Below are 13,430 nucleotides of genomic sequence, written 5' to 3' on the forward strand. Positions count from 1 at the left end.
TCTCCCTGTTCTGTTTACCAACCCCTGGATATGGCTTGTTTTTCCTTACAAATTACTTCCTCCGTAACCACTTGCTTTCGCCCTATTTCTCCACCAAAATTATATTAAAATCATCTTCCACCTTCTATCTTTATTGAAGTCCATTTTGTTCAAAGTTTTAAAGTCCTGATCAAGCAAAAGTGAATTAAACATTAACCTGGTAGTTTACCCTGCTATCTTAGGGTAGTTCTTCAGATTTGATTCACACTCTGAGTTTTAAAAAATATAAAGCAAAGAAGAGGCAAGAAAAAAGGAAATCTCCTACCGTGTTTATTTGTCTTGTCCATTGTATTACTGTACTTTCAGGAGAAAGTACTATTTTATTCCACTCTACAGGGTTTCACCTGTAAAGAAAGCAAAGGGAGCCCATATCCTGATGCATTGGCATACGAATCAAGCAAAGGCAGGCCTACTAATCTGTAGTTTTTAGGAACTGCAAGTTCCCTGAGTTTTGCTATAGGTGCTGGAATAGATGGACCTTTGTTGGAGTTTAATATGGCCTCCCTGCTTACCAGTGCATTTGTGAATGACCCAGTCTAAAAGGACTTTATCTTGACAACCATACTGGTTTGTCATTAAATATTTGCGGTCTGAGTCCTTTAAGGTCATCTCTGGGAGAACTGCACCAACAGGTAGTTCGCAGCCCAGTCCCAGCTGCAGCAATAACGCAGGAAGACTTTGTTTTGCTTTGTCTCGGTTTTACCAAATTCCTCCTGGATGCCGACTCCAGGTTGGCAGTCAGCTGCGCTTCATGATGGCGGGGTTCTCCCGCATGGGCACCAACCATAACCATCGGAAAGTCGGGGTGGGCGGGGCGCTCCTGGGAGAGTGGCTTGGTGTGTGGAGCGGCCATGAGTACGGCCACGTGCCTTTCTGCTCCCACCTCACTGGCATCTGCATACCCCGTGCACCTGGTGGGGTGGTGGGTGCAGAGGGCCATGGGGACTCCAGGGGAAGAAGAAACATTTCTGGAGCTGTGGGCAGACATTGGAGAGCCAACCCTTTACAGTGGCCGCAGCAGTTACCATGGAAAACTCTGAGGAGGTTGCTGAAGGCCACTGGAAGCAGCCCTGGCGATGTTCTTCCTTTATTGACCTCTCATTACAGGCCACATAAGTGAGTACTCATTCTTAAGACTTTCCCCTCTTCAGCTTATGTGACATGAACCCTGTTGTTTTTGCTCCTTTTACCCTGAGTGACCTCTGTTGGCCTCCTTTGTAGACACTTGTTTTACTCTCTCCATTTACTCATTAACCATGGTCATAAAAGCCTTGGGTAGAACTCCTGCCTTCTTTCTCCTCTCTTTTCTGAGATGTTCCTCCATTTTCTTGGTTTGAGCTACAAGTTGTCTAGAGAAGATACAGCTGGGATTCAGCAAAGGCAGAGACAAAGCTAGCGTTTGTTGATATGTTGAGTTTTGCTATGACCTCGAAGGCCCTGGTGCCAGGCATATATGATGCCTCAGTCCATCCTACAGTAACCCTGCAAGGGAGGTGTGGCATTCCCCTTTGTTCTTTTGTACATTCGTTCCTTTTGTCTGAAGATCTTTTTCTTCCTCCCTCCTCTCATCTTCCAAATTTCTACTCATTTTCAAAACCCAGTTCAATTACCATTTCCTCTGCGGCCTCTCTCTTAACTCCCCAGGCCCCTTTAATCTCTTTGTCTGAATTCCATGGCCCTAACATCATCTTTCTGTTAGATCAGTTACCACATTACATGCACAGCACAGTTTTCAAACTTCCCTACTCCCCAAAGTTGTCTTTGGCGTGCTAGAGAACAAGACGGGGTCCTATCTGGCTCGATATCCTAATATCACGATACCTAACACATAGGCAGGTGCTTAAGAAATATTCATTTATCGTCTGCTAGCTAGCCTTTGTTAGCTCCGTGCATCATCTCGAGCAACCCTCACAATAACCCTATGAGGTAGGTCATTATCCCCACTTCACAGATGAGGAGAGTGAGGTTTAGTGAAGTTGAGTAAATTGCTAAGATCCACGCAGGCAGAATCGGGACATGAACCAATGGGAACTGAAGCCAGGGTCCACACTCTGCCACGCAGTCACTCCCTGGCTGTGGTGACACCTGCAGCTGTCGCTTGACGGTGAAGAGAGAGGAGCGCTCAGCAAGGGCACCGGCACAACCCAATGCTGAATAAAGCATGCATGAGTTTATGAATTCATGGACAACGGAGCGAATGAATGAGTCCATGCCTATCTGTCTTTCATATGGTCCAGCCTAATTCCAGCTCATCCAACCTCCCCCGTTGCTCTGCCCTTTCTTCCCATAAATGAGCCTTCATCTCCTCCCTCCCCGGTTTCATGCTGACTACCTACAACACCTTCTTGGTGAGTCCCTCAGCCCACAGCCTCCTTCCTCCTCTGCCCCGACCCCAGCCATTCTACACACAACTTCTGAAAATTAATTCTCAAGCCTTGTTGTTGGATTCACACTCAAGGATTGATTTCAGCTTCTGACCCACGGTTAAGTAAAACCGAGGTCCTCAAGGCTGACTATAAGAGTCATTTCCCTTCATGTATCCATCATTTCAAAAATTAAATTTTATTTTATTGAAGTATAGTCGATTTACAACATATCCATCATTTTAAACCAAGCAATTTCGTTTACTGCCCCTGGTCCACAATGTGCCTGCTTCGCTTCCAGATCTTTGCCCGAGCCATACTTCTGGGAATACAGAGATTAAAGCGTCAGTCTCTGAAGTTCACAGATTAGTAGAAAGACAGCTGAAAGAGCAATTACAAGGCACTATAATTGTGGGAGGCCGTTCAGAGGAAAGCCCGGTTGCTATGGAAGCACATAGGACGTCCTCCCGCCACATCTGCAGTAATCCCATCTCTCAGCTCCCTCACTGGCTCCACTCACCTCTCCCAGGGTGCTTCCTATGCCTGCCCTTTTGCTTGGTCCCTCCAGGTCTTCCTCCTCTTGTTTGCAATCAGATTGTTACTTTTATCTGTACTTCTATTGTTAAAGATTGTTTTGATGTGGACCATTTTGAAGTCTTTACTGAATTTGTTACAATATTGCTTCTGTTTTATGTTTTGGTTTTTTGGCCGCAAGGCATGTGGCACCTTAGCTCCCCAACCAAGGATCAAACCCACACCCCCTGCATTGGAAGGCGAATTCTTAACCACTGGACTGCCAGGGGAGTCCCTATCTGTACTTTTTGATTCATTCATCTGCAATATATATATATATATTTCTTTGAACTTTGCCTCCTCAACTGAAGAACTATAATGAGAGAGGCGAGGATAAAAGAAGGCAAGCCACAGGAAGGGTGGCTGCCTTCTCAAGGAGAACATCTCCCAGTGATGAAGAACAATGTAAGTGAAAGGCATGGATGACTTTTGCTGCACTCACCCCAGCCGTCTCCTTTGGTGGTAGGGGGTGTGCCCTGGAGTGAAAGGGTCAAGATGGAACTCAACCCTGATCTACTAGACTTCCAGCAACCTTTTGGGGACCCCCTAAAACGGCAGCTCACAGATGACAGGCCGCTGTTTCCATACAGCTGAACTGATCGTGGAGGATATAAGACACGCCCTTGGAACTCTCAGAGAGGCTTGAGGGGTGAGGACTGAAAGAAGGCCCAAGGCCCCATGGGGGACACAGCTGAGCAAACAAAATTTGATCCTAGAGGTTGACAGCCTCATTTGTGTCCAAGGCTAATGAACCTGGGGAACATTCACACATACTCCAGTCGTGGCTCTGTAATGATTTACCAATCGACTAAGGGGAAACAGGCTCTCCACGAGACGATCCCAGGAAAAACAGAACAACCAGCAAGGCTCAGCCTGGCCTGGCTGGTGCCACAAGCTTCCCCACCATCCTGCCAGGAAAACTCTGTCATTCCAGCATCTGGATCCGAAACACTTGGTTGACATGGAAACATGTCAACAACATCTACGGGAATTCCCTGGTGGTCCAGTGGTTAGGACTCCATGCTTGCCCTGTGGGGGGCACAGGTTCGATCCCTGGTCGGGGCACTAAGATCCCGCAAGCTGCGCGGCGTGGCCAAAAAAAAAAAAAAAAAAATCTATGTTTCAGCTTTCTCGCTCTCAGGTCTGGCGTGTTCCTCTCTGGCTCCAACCCCCTTTGCCTCCAGCCTTCCAAAATCACATTTCTCCACTTCAGTCACCGGTCCTTTGAACCAGCCAGTCACTGGGTTGAGGAAGTCTCTGCTTCCCTCCCAGTCCTGAGGAGTGGGTGCTGGGAGTTGGGCTGCGATGGTCACCTCGCCCAGCTCTGCCATCCTAGGGGCTCAACGCCATCAGGCTTGGGAGCCTGGCAAAGCTCCCTTGCCACAGGGGATTTCATTTTATGTCAGCATTTTCACTGGCTGACAGGGTGGCAGAGAAAAGAGAACCATGGAAAGAAAAGAACACACCACAAATCACTGAACTCAACAAAGCTTTGAAGTGAAGATGCAGAGGTTTGGTAAAAATCCAGAAATCTAAATGCTGGGCTGTGCTTATGAAGTTTGCTTATGCGTAGACTTTAGCAAACAGATCCCCCATCTCCTTGACAACCAGAACACAAGCATGTTTTACCTGCATTATCTACTCTCTTTGCTGAAGCCAGGGCATAATTAATGGAGAAAAAAACCTCAAAAGCATAGGTGCTGGGTGAAAGAGTTCACGTCTTTTAGACAATGTTTATCTCTCATTCCTCTCTGGCTGGGAGTTCACCTACACAAACTTATTAACATCTCACCTGTCGAATTGATCAGCCATGCCTTCTACTTGCTGGTGGAAAGCTAATATACCTTCGCCTCTCCCTATCAGTCAACATTATTTAGGGGACGGATAAGAAAATTTGCTTGAAAGTTTGTTCTGGAAAGTTCTATTTATAGAGACACACCTAGGTGGCCACAGACACTATCTATAAATAGCCTCCTTTGTGTGGGAGGGGTAGGACCATGTTGTCACCATCCTGAACAAAGAGGAGAGGCCTTCCTCCTCCTTGGAAGGACAGACCCCACACACATGTTTGCTCTCTTGGTATGCAAGGCAAGCCATGTCAGTTCCAGGGTGTTTGATGTGAACCGAACCCAGGGATTTGCCTAATAAATTGGGCCATCTCAAGGATATGGGTGGCAACAGCCTCTAAATGGTTCAGGGTTCCAGGGGCACAGTCTCACGAGAGAGGCAGCAACCAAGATAAAGCAGTCAGCCCTGGAAGATGGTATCTCAGCCCTCGAGTCTGGAATGCTCATTTCCCCGTGACTGTCCTCACCACCACAGTCCCAAGGCCAGTGGGGAGGATGGTCAGGGCAGCAGGACAATGTCCTGACTTCCTCCTGATTGGACATGAAGGGCCCTAAAGGTGTCGTTTAGAGCAAGTCATCACCTTGAGCACAGCACACGCTCACACATCTAGGCCTTATCTACCCAGTTGGAGTCTTCTCGGGGTGGAGGCAGCAGGGACAGGAGCCCAGTGGGCAGAGAGGGAGGGAATAAATGTGAGTATAGGATCCCCACTGTTCAAAACAAGTTTACAGCAAACATGATGAGAGGATGAAAGTGGATTGCTTTTCCTCCTTCTCTCCCTAGGCCAGGTCGTTTCAGGATAAGTTGGGAATCTGTGTGAAGAAGGGGAGGGGTTTGTGAACACCTGTATGTGAACACAGGGTGTGTGCACCACCCCACGTGGATCTGTATTAGAGTGAGTGCTGGTGCCTCTGGGCACGCACTTGGAAACTCATGTCATGCTGCAAACAATACAAGCGCTACACGTTAGCCTAACCACAGAACAGTTGCCAAACCCAACTCTGATGGAAAAAGCCATTATTTTCCAAGAGTCGACAAGTACCCTGTTCTCATTCCAGTTCACCCTCTGGGAATCACTTAGCATCAGTGGGGGAAAGGAGAAGCATGAAGTAATGAGATGGAATGAGCCAAGGAGGAGATCTACCAATTATCAAATTCAGCATCCTAATGGGACGGTCACTCAGTGTGGGAAAAAATAGGATCCATTAGGGATGAGTGCCCAGGTGGCCCTCTCAGAAGACTGTTCTGCTGGCTTATGCCGAAAAGCAGGAAGGGGCAATGGAGGGGCTGGCTGTGTGGCCTGCCTCCAGCCCCACTGGGGTGGCTTCAAGTGCCGTGCAGGTGGATTCGTTGATGGATGTTTCTTGGAACCAGTAGCAGATTTATGGCAACTGATTACACAATCATAGCTGGCCTGGACAGAGCTCTTATGCAATTACCAGAACCCTGCACTACTACTCCTAATTCACATAACAAACATTTTCCACCTTCTTAATGAGAAGAGCTAACGTTTATTGAAAAGCAAGCGTTGTTCTGAACTCTTCATATCTATTACCTTAATCTGCACAGACCCCTACAAAGTGGGTGCCATTGTCACCATTTCCATTTTACAGAAGAGGAAACTGAGGCATAGTGAGCTTAAATAACTTCTCCAAATTCTCTCAATGTATGCAAGTGGCAGGATTTGAACATAGGAAGCTTTATTCCAAATAAACGTATCTGCTTCCTACATTACTTTTGCACAAAGCACTACACAAGGCATCTGAAAGAGGCTCACAGAAATGGCATGGTCCCTACCTTAAAGGAGTTTATGGTCTGAGGGAGAGAGACAATGACATTGCCTTCTGACTTAAGCAAACTTGGCGATTTGGAAAGCATCAGTTTCTTTTGGTAACTATTGGTAACCTCTTACGGTTAGAGGCACACGGGGAATTATAAATCCCCTCTCCCACAACCTCAGAAATGTTGGACTGAACCCCATCAGACAAACAAGCATGCATTGGCAAGCAAGCGCAAAAACAGGCATTCAAACTCACTCAGTGGTTTGGGAGAAGACCCACTATGGCCCTGGCAGTCAAGCGAGCATCGTGCATGAAAGGCTGGCACTGGGGCAGACACGGTGATGTTCTTAGGAGAGCACTGGGCAGTTCTGGTTCAGATCAGGCAACAGGGTCCCCCGTGAAGGAGAGGACAGAGGACCAGGCGGCTGATGGCAGGCCTACATCTGCCAGTTTCTTATGTCTTGTTCATAAAAGGGCGGGGGACGAGTGGGGCCTGTACAATATTCCTAACCAACCACCAGTGTTGACACTATTCATTGTACCAAAGAAAAGATTTCACTAAAGATATGGTGAGTGCTAGATAACCCATCTGCAGATGCTGACTCGTGATCAGGCACGTCATGTGCTGGTTAACCATCCTAGAATGTTGCTTCCTGATTTCACAGATTATGTCCGGTGACCTCTGTGTCCAAAACCAGCATCCATTGAGTCATTTTGATCTAAGTCAGTATCTCTCAAATGGTACTGTGCTGTTCAAAAATAAAATAACCAAGAGAACATCCCATAATACAGGAAACATTGTAAGGACTTGAACACAAGGCAAAGCTCTTTTATCAAAGGGTGATTTGGTGGGGAATATGCCTTATATTTATTTATTGTCATATAAAAAGCATGTACTGTGTGCATGGCACGTAGCAGATGCTCAATAACTGTGTTTCCCTCCCTCACTATCTCATTTAATTCTCATAAAAAACGCTATAAGGAAGTTATTATAATTTTTGTTTTATAGATGATGAAACAAAAGATTAAAGAGTTTAAGTAACACGACTACAGGTGGCCACTCTGGGTTCACACTACAAAACCGATGCATTCCTGGTATCAATACTGCCTCTGCAACACATATAACTGAGCTTTGCAGAATATTGTATTTACAAAGCACTTTCACGTGCCCTATGTCACTGGATCTTCAGAACACTCCTGTGACATGAGAATTATTATTTTCTTCACTTCTAAGTGGAGGAAACAGGTAGTGGAATTACAGCAATTTCCCCAGGTTTTCTAAGGTGAATGAGTCCGCAGAATTTGAACCCATGTCTTATGACGCCCGAACCTTTGCTCTGGGCTCCACACCATGTGACATCTCAGCGCAGAGCCCAAAGCTGGCCAAAGGGCTGAATGTGAGCTGAACACCAGCGTGCTATTCATGGGTTCCCAGGATCCAGCTGGCTCGTTGGTGTTCCAGAACTGCCCTCAAATCCCATCTCAGCAGCGTGGAGGGACCACTTGTGATGAGAGTGATACCCAACATTTTCATGGCATTTTATAGTTTATAAAGTACCTATCTCATATGTCCTAATTGTGAAGGAGCCAGTCTACAAACAGAACAGCAAGGTGACCATATTTCTCAGGCTGGTAGGTAGGACCAGCCCTAATGTTATTCTTGGACGCTAGAATCAATTCCCACATCCCATAGAGGCCACTTTCCTAAGTGACACTCCGCATTCTTATTGCTTCACTTAATCTCCTTGAGGCTACCTTGATCTTCTAGGTGTACTTTTCTCAGGATTCTTTTAAAATAGATTTGCTGTATTAAGATTATAAAAATTGTATGTGACTTTTGTCACTAGTTTAGACTAGTGTAAAGGAGCAAATTAGCATTAACAAGTAACCCGTTTACCAAGATATGCTAATTTTACTATCTTTAGACATGTATATAATATATATTTATATGTATATATATATAATATTCCATTACATCTACCTGTATGTATGTACCATTATTTATGTATTAATGAACATTTGCTATTTGGATTGTCTTCAATGTCTACACAATATTTCAATGAAAATTCTTGAATATCCATCTATGTATACTTGTCTAATTTTCTAGAAATGGAATTGCTGTTCATAAGAATGTACTTTTTAAAGGGTTTTAGTACATATTGACAAATGACCCTCCAGAGAACTGAACCAATTTATACTCTCACCAACAGAACATAAGATCCACCTTTCCCACGCCTCTGCCCACAGTGAGAATTAGCAAAATTTATTCTTTAACAAGCTGATAGGGGAAAACAATAACTTGGTTTTTCACTTTTCTTTCACTATTTGTGAAGGTGAACGCCTTTTTAGCGGTTTATCAGTGAGATGATCATATAACTTACTGTGCAATTTAGAGTGTTTTGAGTGGAAAGGGGTGCTAACTAGAAGGGAAGCAAATGAAACTCATGTCACACTACTTAATGGCCATTGCATTTCTCAGTTTGAGAATCACTTGCTTATAACTTTTGCTTATTTTTCTATTATGTTGTCTGTTCTTAATGATTACCTGAAGATCATGTTACAATAATAATATTAACACTTTGTAATTTATGTTAAATATATTTTCCTGGTATGTTGTTTATTTTTATTTTTAATTATAAATTAAATAATACATGAACATTGTTTTAGTTTGTTTCACATTTCTTTTTAATTGAAGTGTGGTTTTTTCATTAAACTTTTTGAGACAGTTGTAGATTCACATGCAATTCTAAGAAGTAATATAGAGAAAAACCGTTTACCCTTTACCCAGTTTCCTCCAGTCATAGTACAATATCACAACCAGGATATTTGGCATCGAGACAGTCAAGATACAGGACACTTCCATTATCACAAGGATCCCTCATGTTGCCCTTTTATAGCTACATCCCTCCCACCCTCCCCATAATCCCTCGCAACTGCTAATGTATTCTACATTTCTGTAATTTTGTCATTTCAAAATTATTACATAAATGGAATCACACAGTATATAACCTTTGGGGACTGGCTTTTTTCATTCAGCATAATTTTCTGGCTATTCATCCAGATTCTTGCGTGTATCGATAGTTTGTTCTTTCTTATTGCTGCTTGGTGTTCCAAGGTATGGACGTATCACCGTTTGTTTAATCATTCACCCATTTAAGTACACCTGGGTTGCTTCCTATTTGGGGCTGTTACAAATAAAGCTGCGCTAAACATTCATGTACAGCTTTTTGTGTAAACATAAGTCTTCATTGCTCTAGGATAAATTCCTAGAGATGCAATTCGTGCATCATTTGATGGTTGCATGTTTAGTTTTTTAAGAAATTGACAAATTGTTTTCCATGGCTGTACCATTTTACATTCCCACAGCAATGTATGAGTCATCCAGTTTCTCTACATTCTTGCCATCATTTGGTGTTGTCACTATTTTTTATTTTAGCCATTCTCATAGGTGAGTAGAAATATCTCATCACGGTTATAATTTTCATTTTTCTTATGACTAATGATGTTGAAATTTTTTTCATGTGCTTATTGATATTTGTATATTCTCCTTGGTGAAATGTCTCTTCATATGTTTTGCCCATTTTCTAACCAGACTGTTTATGTTGTTCACTTTTGGTTTTTGAGCATTCTTTGTATATACTAGATATTAGTCCTTTGTCAGATATGAGGTTTGTAAATATTTTCTCCCAATATGTACCTTGCCTTTTCTTCCTCTTAACAGAGTCTTTCACAGATCAAATTTTTAAAATTTCTAATTTATCAATTTTTCCTTTTATAGATTGTACTTTTATTGTCAAGTCTAATTAAACTCTTTGCCCTAGATCCTGAAAATAGTCTATTGTTTTTTCTAGCAATTTTATAGTTATACATGTTCATAATCCATTTTGAGTTAATTTTGTATGAAATGTGAGACTTAGGTTGAGTTTCATGTATTTGCCTATAGGTGTCCAATTACTCCAGAACCACAATCCTTCCTTTTTCTTTTCTTTTCTTTCCTTTTTTTTTTGGTGGGGGGCACTTTTTGTCAAAAACCAGTAGGGCATATTTGTGTGAGTCTATTTCTAGGCTCTCTGTTGTGTTCTATTGATCCATGTGTCTGTTCCCCCACCAATATCACACAATCTTGATTTCTGTAGCTATATAACATCTTGAAATCCAGTAGACTGATTTCTTTCATTTCATTCTTATTTTTCAAAATTGTTTTAGCTATTCTAAATTCCTTTCCTTTCCATATAATTTTAGAATAATCTTGTCTATGTCTACAGAAAATCTTGCTGAGATTTTTGATAGAATTGATCTAAATCTTAGAGTGAGTCAAATGGTATTTCCCCCAAAAGATATGTCCATGCCATGATCCCTGGAATGAATCAAGGTGACCTTATTTGGAAAAAGGTTCTTTGCGGTTGTAATGAAGTTAAGGATCTTGAGATGAGGAGACCATCCTGGATTATCCAGGTGGGACCTAAATTTAATGAAAAGTGTCTTTGTAAGAGACACACAGAGGAGATAGATAGAAAAAGAGGATGCAATGTAACCACAGAGAAAGAGATTGGAGTGAAGTGGCTACAAGTCGAAGAATGCCAACTACCACAAGACTCTCGAAGAGGCAAAAAAACAGATCTTCCCTAAGGCCTCCAGAGGGAGAGCTGCCCTGCCAGCACCTTTCTTTCTAACTTCTGGCCTTCAGAAATGTGAGAGAATAAATTTCTGTTTTTTAAACCACAAAGTTTGTGGTAATTTGTTGCTGCAGACACAGGAAACCGATAGAAAGCTGTATATCAAAATATGTTACAAGATTCTGGATCTTACTTAAACCTTCTGTTTTTAAGTGGCTTTTTCTGATACTGCTGTGGCAGGAGGTTGGGGTAGGGGAGAGAATGGACCACCGTGAAACTGCCGGGAGGAGGAGAAATCCAGGTTGCTGGTGTTGATGGAAATAATCAGTAAACAATCTATAATAGGAATAGAAAAGTTTTATTCAAGCCAAAATAACCCAGGAAACACAGATTCAAGAAGCACTCGAATTGTGTTTCACTGTATTACAAAATGCGTGAGGCTTATGTAGGCAAAAGCTGCAAGGTTACAGTTAGTTACATGAGTTGTTTATCAAGGATTGTAATTGGAACTGCAAGAAGTAAGGGTGCTGTTTAACAGTAAGAATTCGTTGGGGTCCAAAATGGTTGCATAGTTATAAAGGGAGACCTAGAGACCATAAGGTTGCAGCTGGCAGCTGCTAGCAGATATTGTTTTGAGAACACTATCTCAAGGTGGTGTCCTTGAGTTTGATGTAGTTAGAAAATTCAAGTTCTCAGTGATGCAGGAACATGTCTGAAACAACATCCACAATGGCCACCCGGCCCATTTTGAATGCTCAAACCACAGTTACCCCATTTTGATTTTTTTTTTTTTAAATAAATTTATTTATTTATTTATTTATATTTTTTGCTGTGTTGGGTCTTCGTTTCTGTGCGAGGGCTTTCTACAGTTGCGGCGAGCGGGGGCCACTCTTCATCGCGGTGCGCGGGCCTCTAACTATCGCGGCCTCTCTTCTTGCGGAGCACAGGCTCCAGACGCGCAGGCTCAGTAGTTGTGGCTCACGGGCCCAGTTGCTCCGCGGCAGGTGGGATCTTCCCAGACCAGGGCTCGAACCCGTGTCCCCTGCATTGGCAGGCAGATTCTCAACCACTGCGCCACCAGGGAAGCCCCCGTTTTGATTTTTTAAATACATTCTTTTCTTTAATGGTTAAAGCAACTGTACAATGCATGTCTGACAGGCCAAAAGACAGGCTGTTCTGGCTATCATGAAGTTCAAGCCAAATCACTTATAAGCCAGAACAATTCCTCATACCTCAATATGTGAAAATTTCTTCCATCACTGCCTTCTTCAGCTCCAAGTCTGGGCTGTATGAGGCAAAAAGAGAACTCAGGGAACTCATGACCATGTCATTTCTCAGGTCCCCAGGTGCCTAGCTGGTCTATCTTCTCGCTATCTTTCAATAACATCTAATGTTTGTTTTAAATATAATGTCCAGGGATTTTAGTTGTCCTTGGTGAAGAAATAGGGAAAAGTACATCTATTCCATCTTACTGGAAGCAGAAGTTTGTTTTATTTTAAATAGTAACTAACAGGACCTAAACAAAACATCTAAGCCTCTCATTCCTCACGCCTTACCCTCACTCCATTCTCCATAAATAACTAGTGGTTCTCCAAGTGTCTCCCTAGTAATGATTTATTTCAAAATAGAAGGCTCACACCCCCTCCCCCACTTTAAATTTTAATTTCAAGTAAGTATTTTTAATACTTTCTTATAGAAGTAAATACTTCTATATTTACTTAGATCTCATTTAAAATATTTGAAAGGCATATAGTGAAAAATCTCCCGCCCATCCTTATTCCTCAGACACCCAGGTCTCTTCCTCCAGAAGTAACCAATGTTATCATTATTCTGAATATGCTTCCAGAGATATTTTAGTTGTATGTTATCAAATACATTATGCCTCTTGGAATCAAATGTATTATAATTCCCAATTATTGATTATTGATGTTCTTTTTCCCAGTAGGAGAATTATTCATCTCTGCCTATTATAATGCCTTTTTGTGGAAGGAATATACCTACCTACCCTAAAGAGACTCAGCCATGTCCTTGCTTTAACCAATGAAATGTGAGCAGAAGTCACGTATGCCAGTTCTAAGCAGACGGTTTAATGCCCTTGTGAGCTTCCACTCCCCTTTGGCTCTTCTCTGCCATGAGAACAGATGTTCCAGGGGCTACTCATTCCTCCTGAGTCTCATAATGAGACGTTTTGCAGTGCAGAGACTCAGCAA

This window comes from Eubalaena glacialis, chromosome 16, assembly GCF_028564815.1.
Source record: "Eubalaena glacialis isolate mEubGla1 chromosome 16, mEubGla1.1.hap2.+ XY, whole genome shotgun sequence".
NCBI lineage: Eukaryota > Metazoa > Chordata > Mammalia > Artiodactyla > Balaenidae > Eubalaena > Eubalaena glacialis.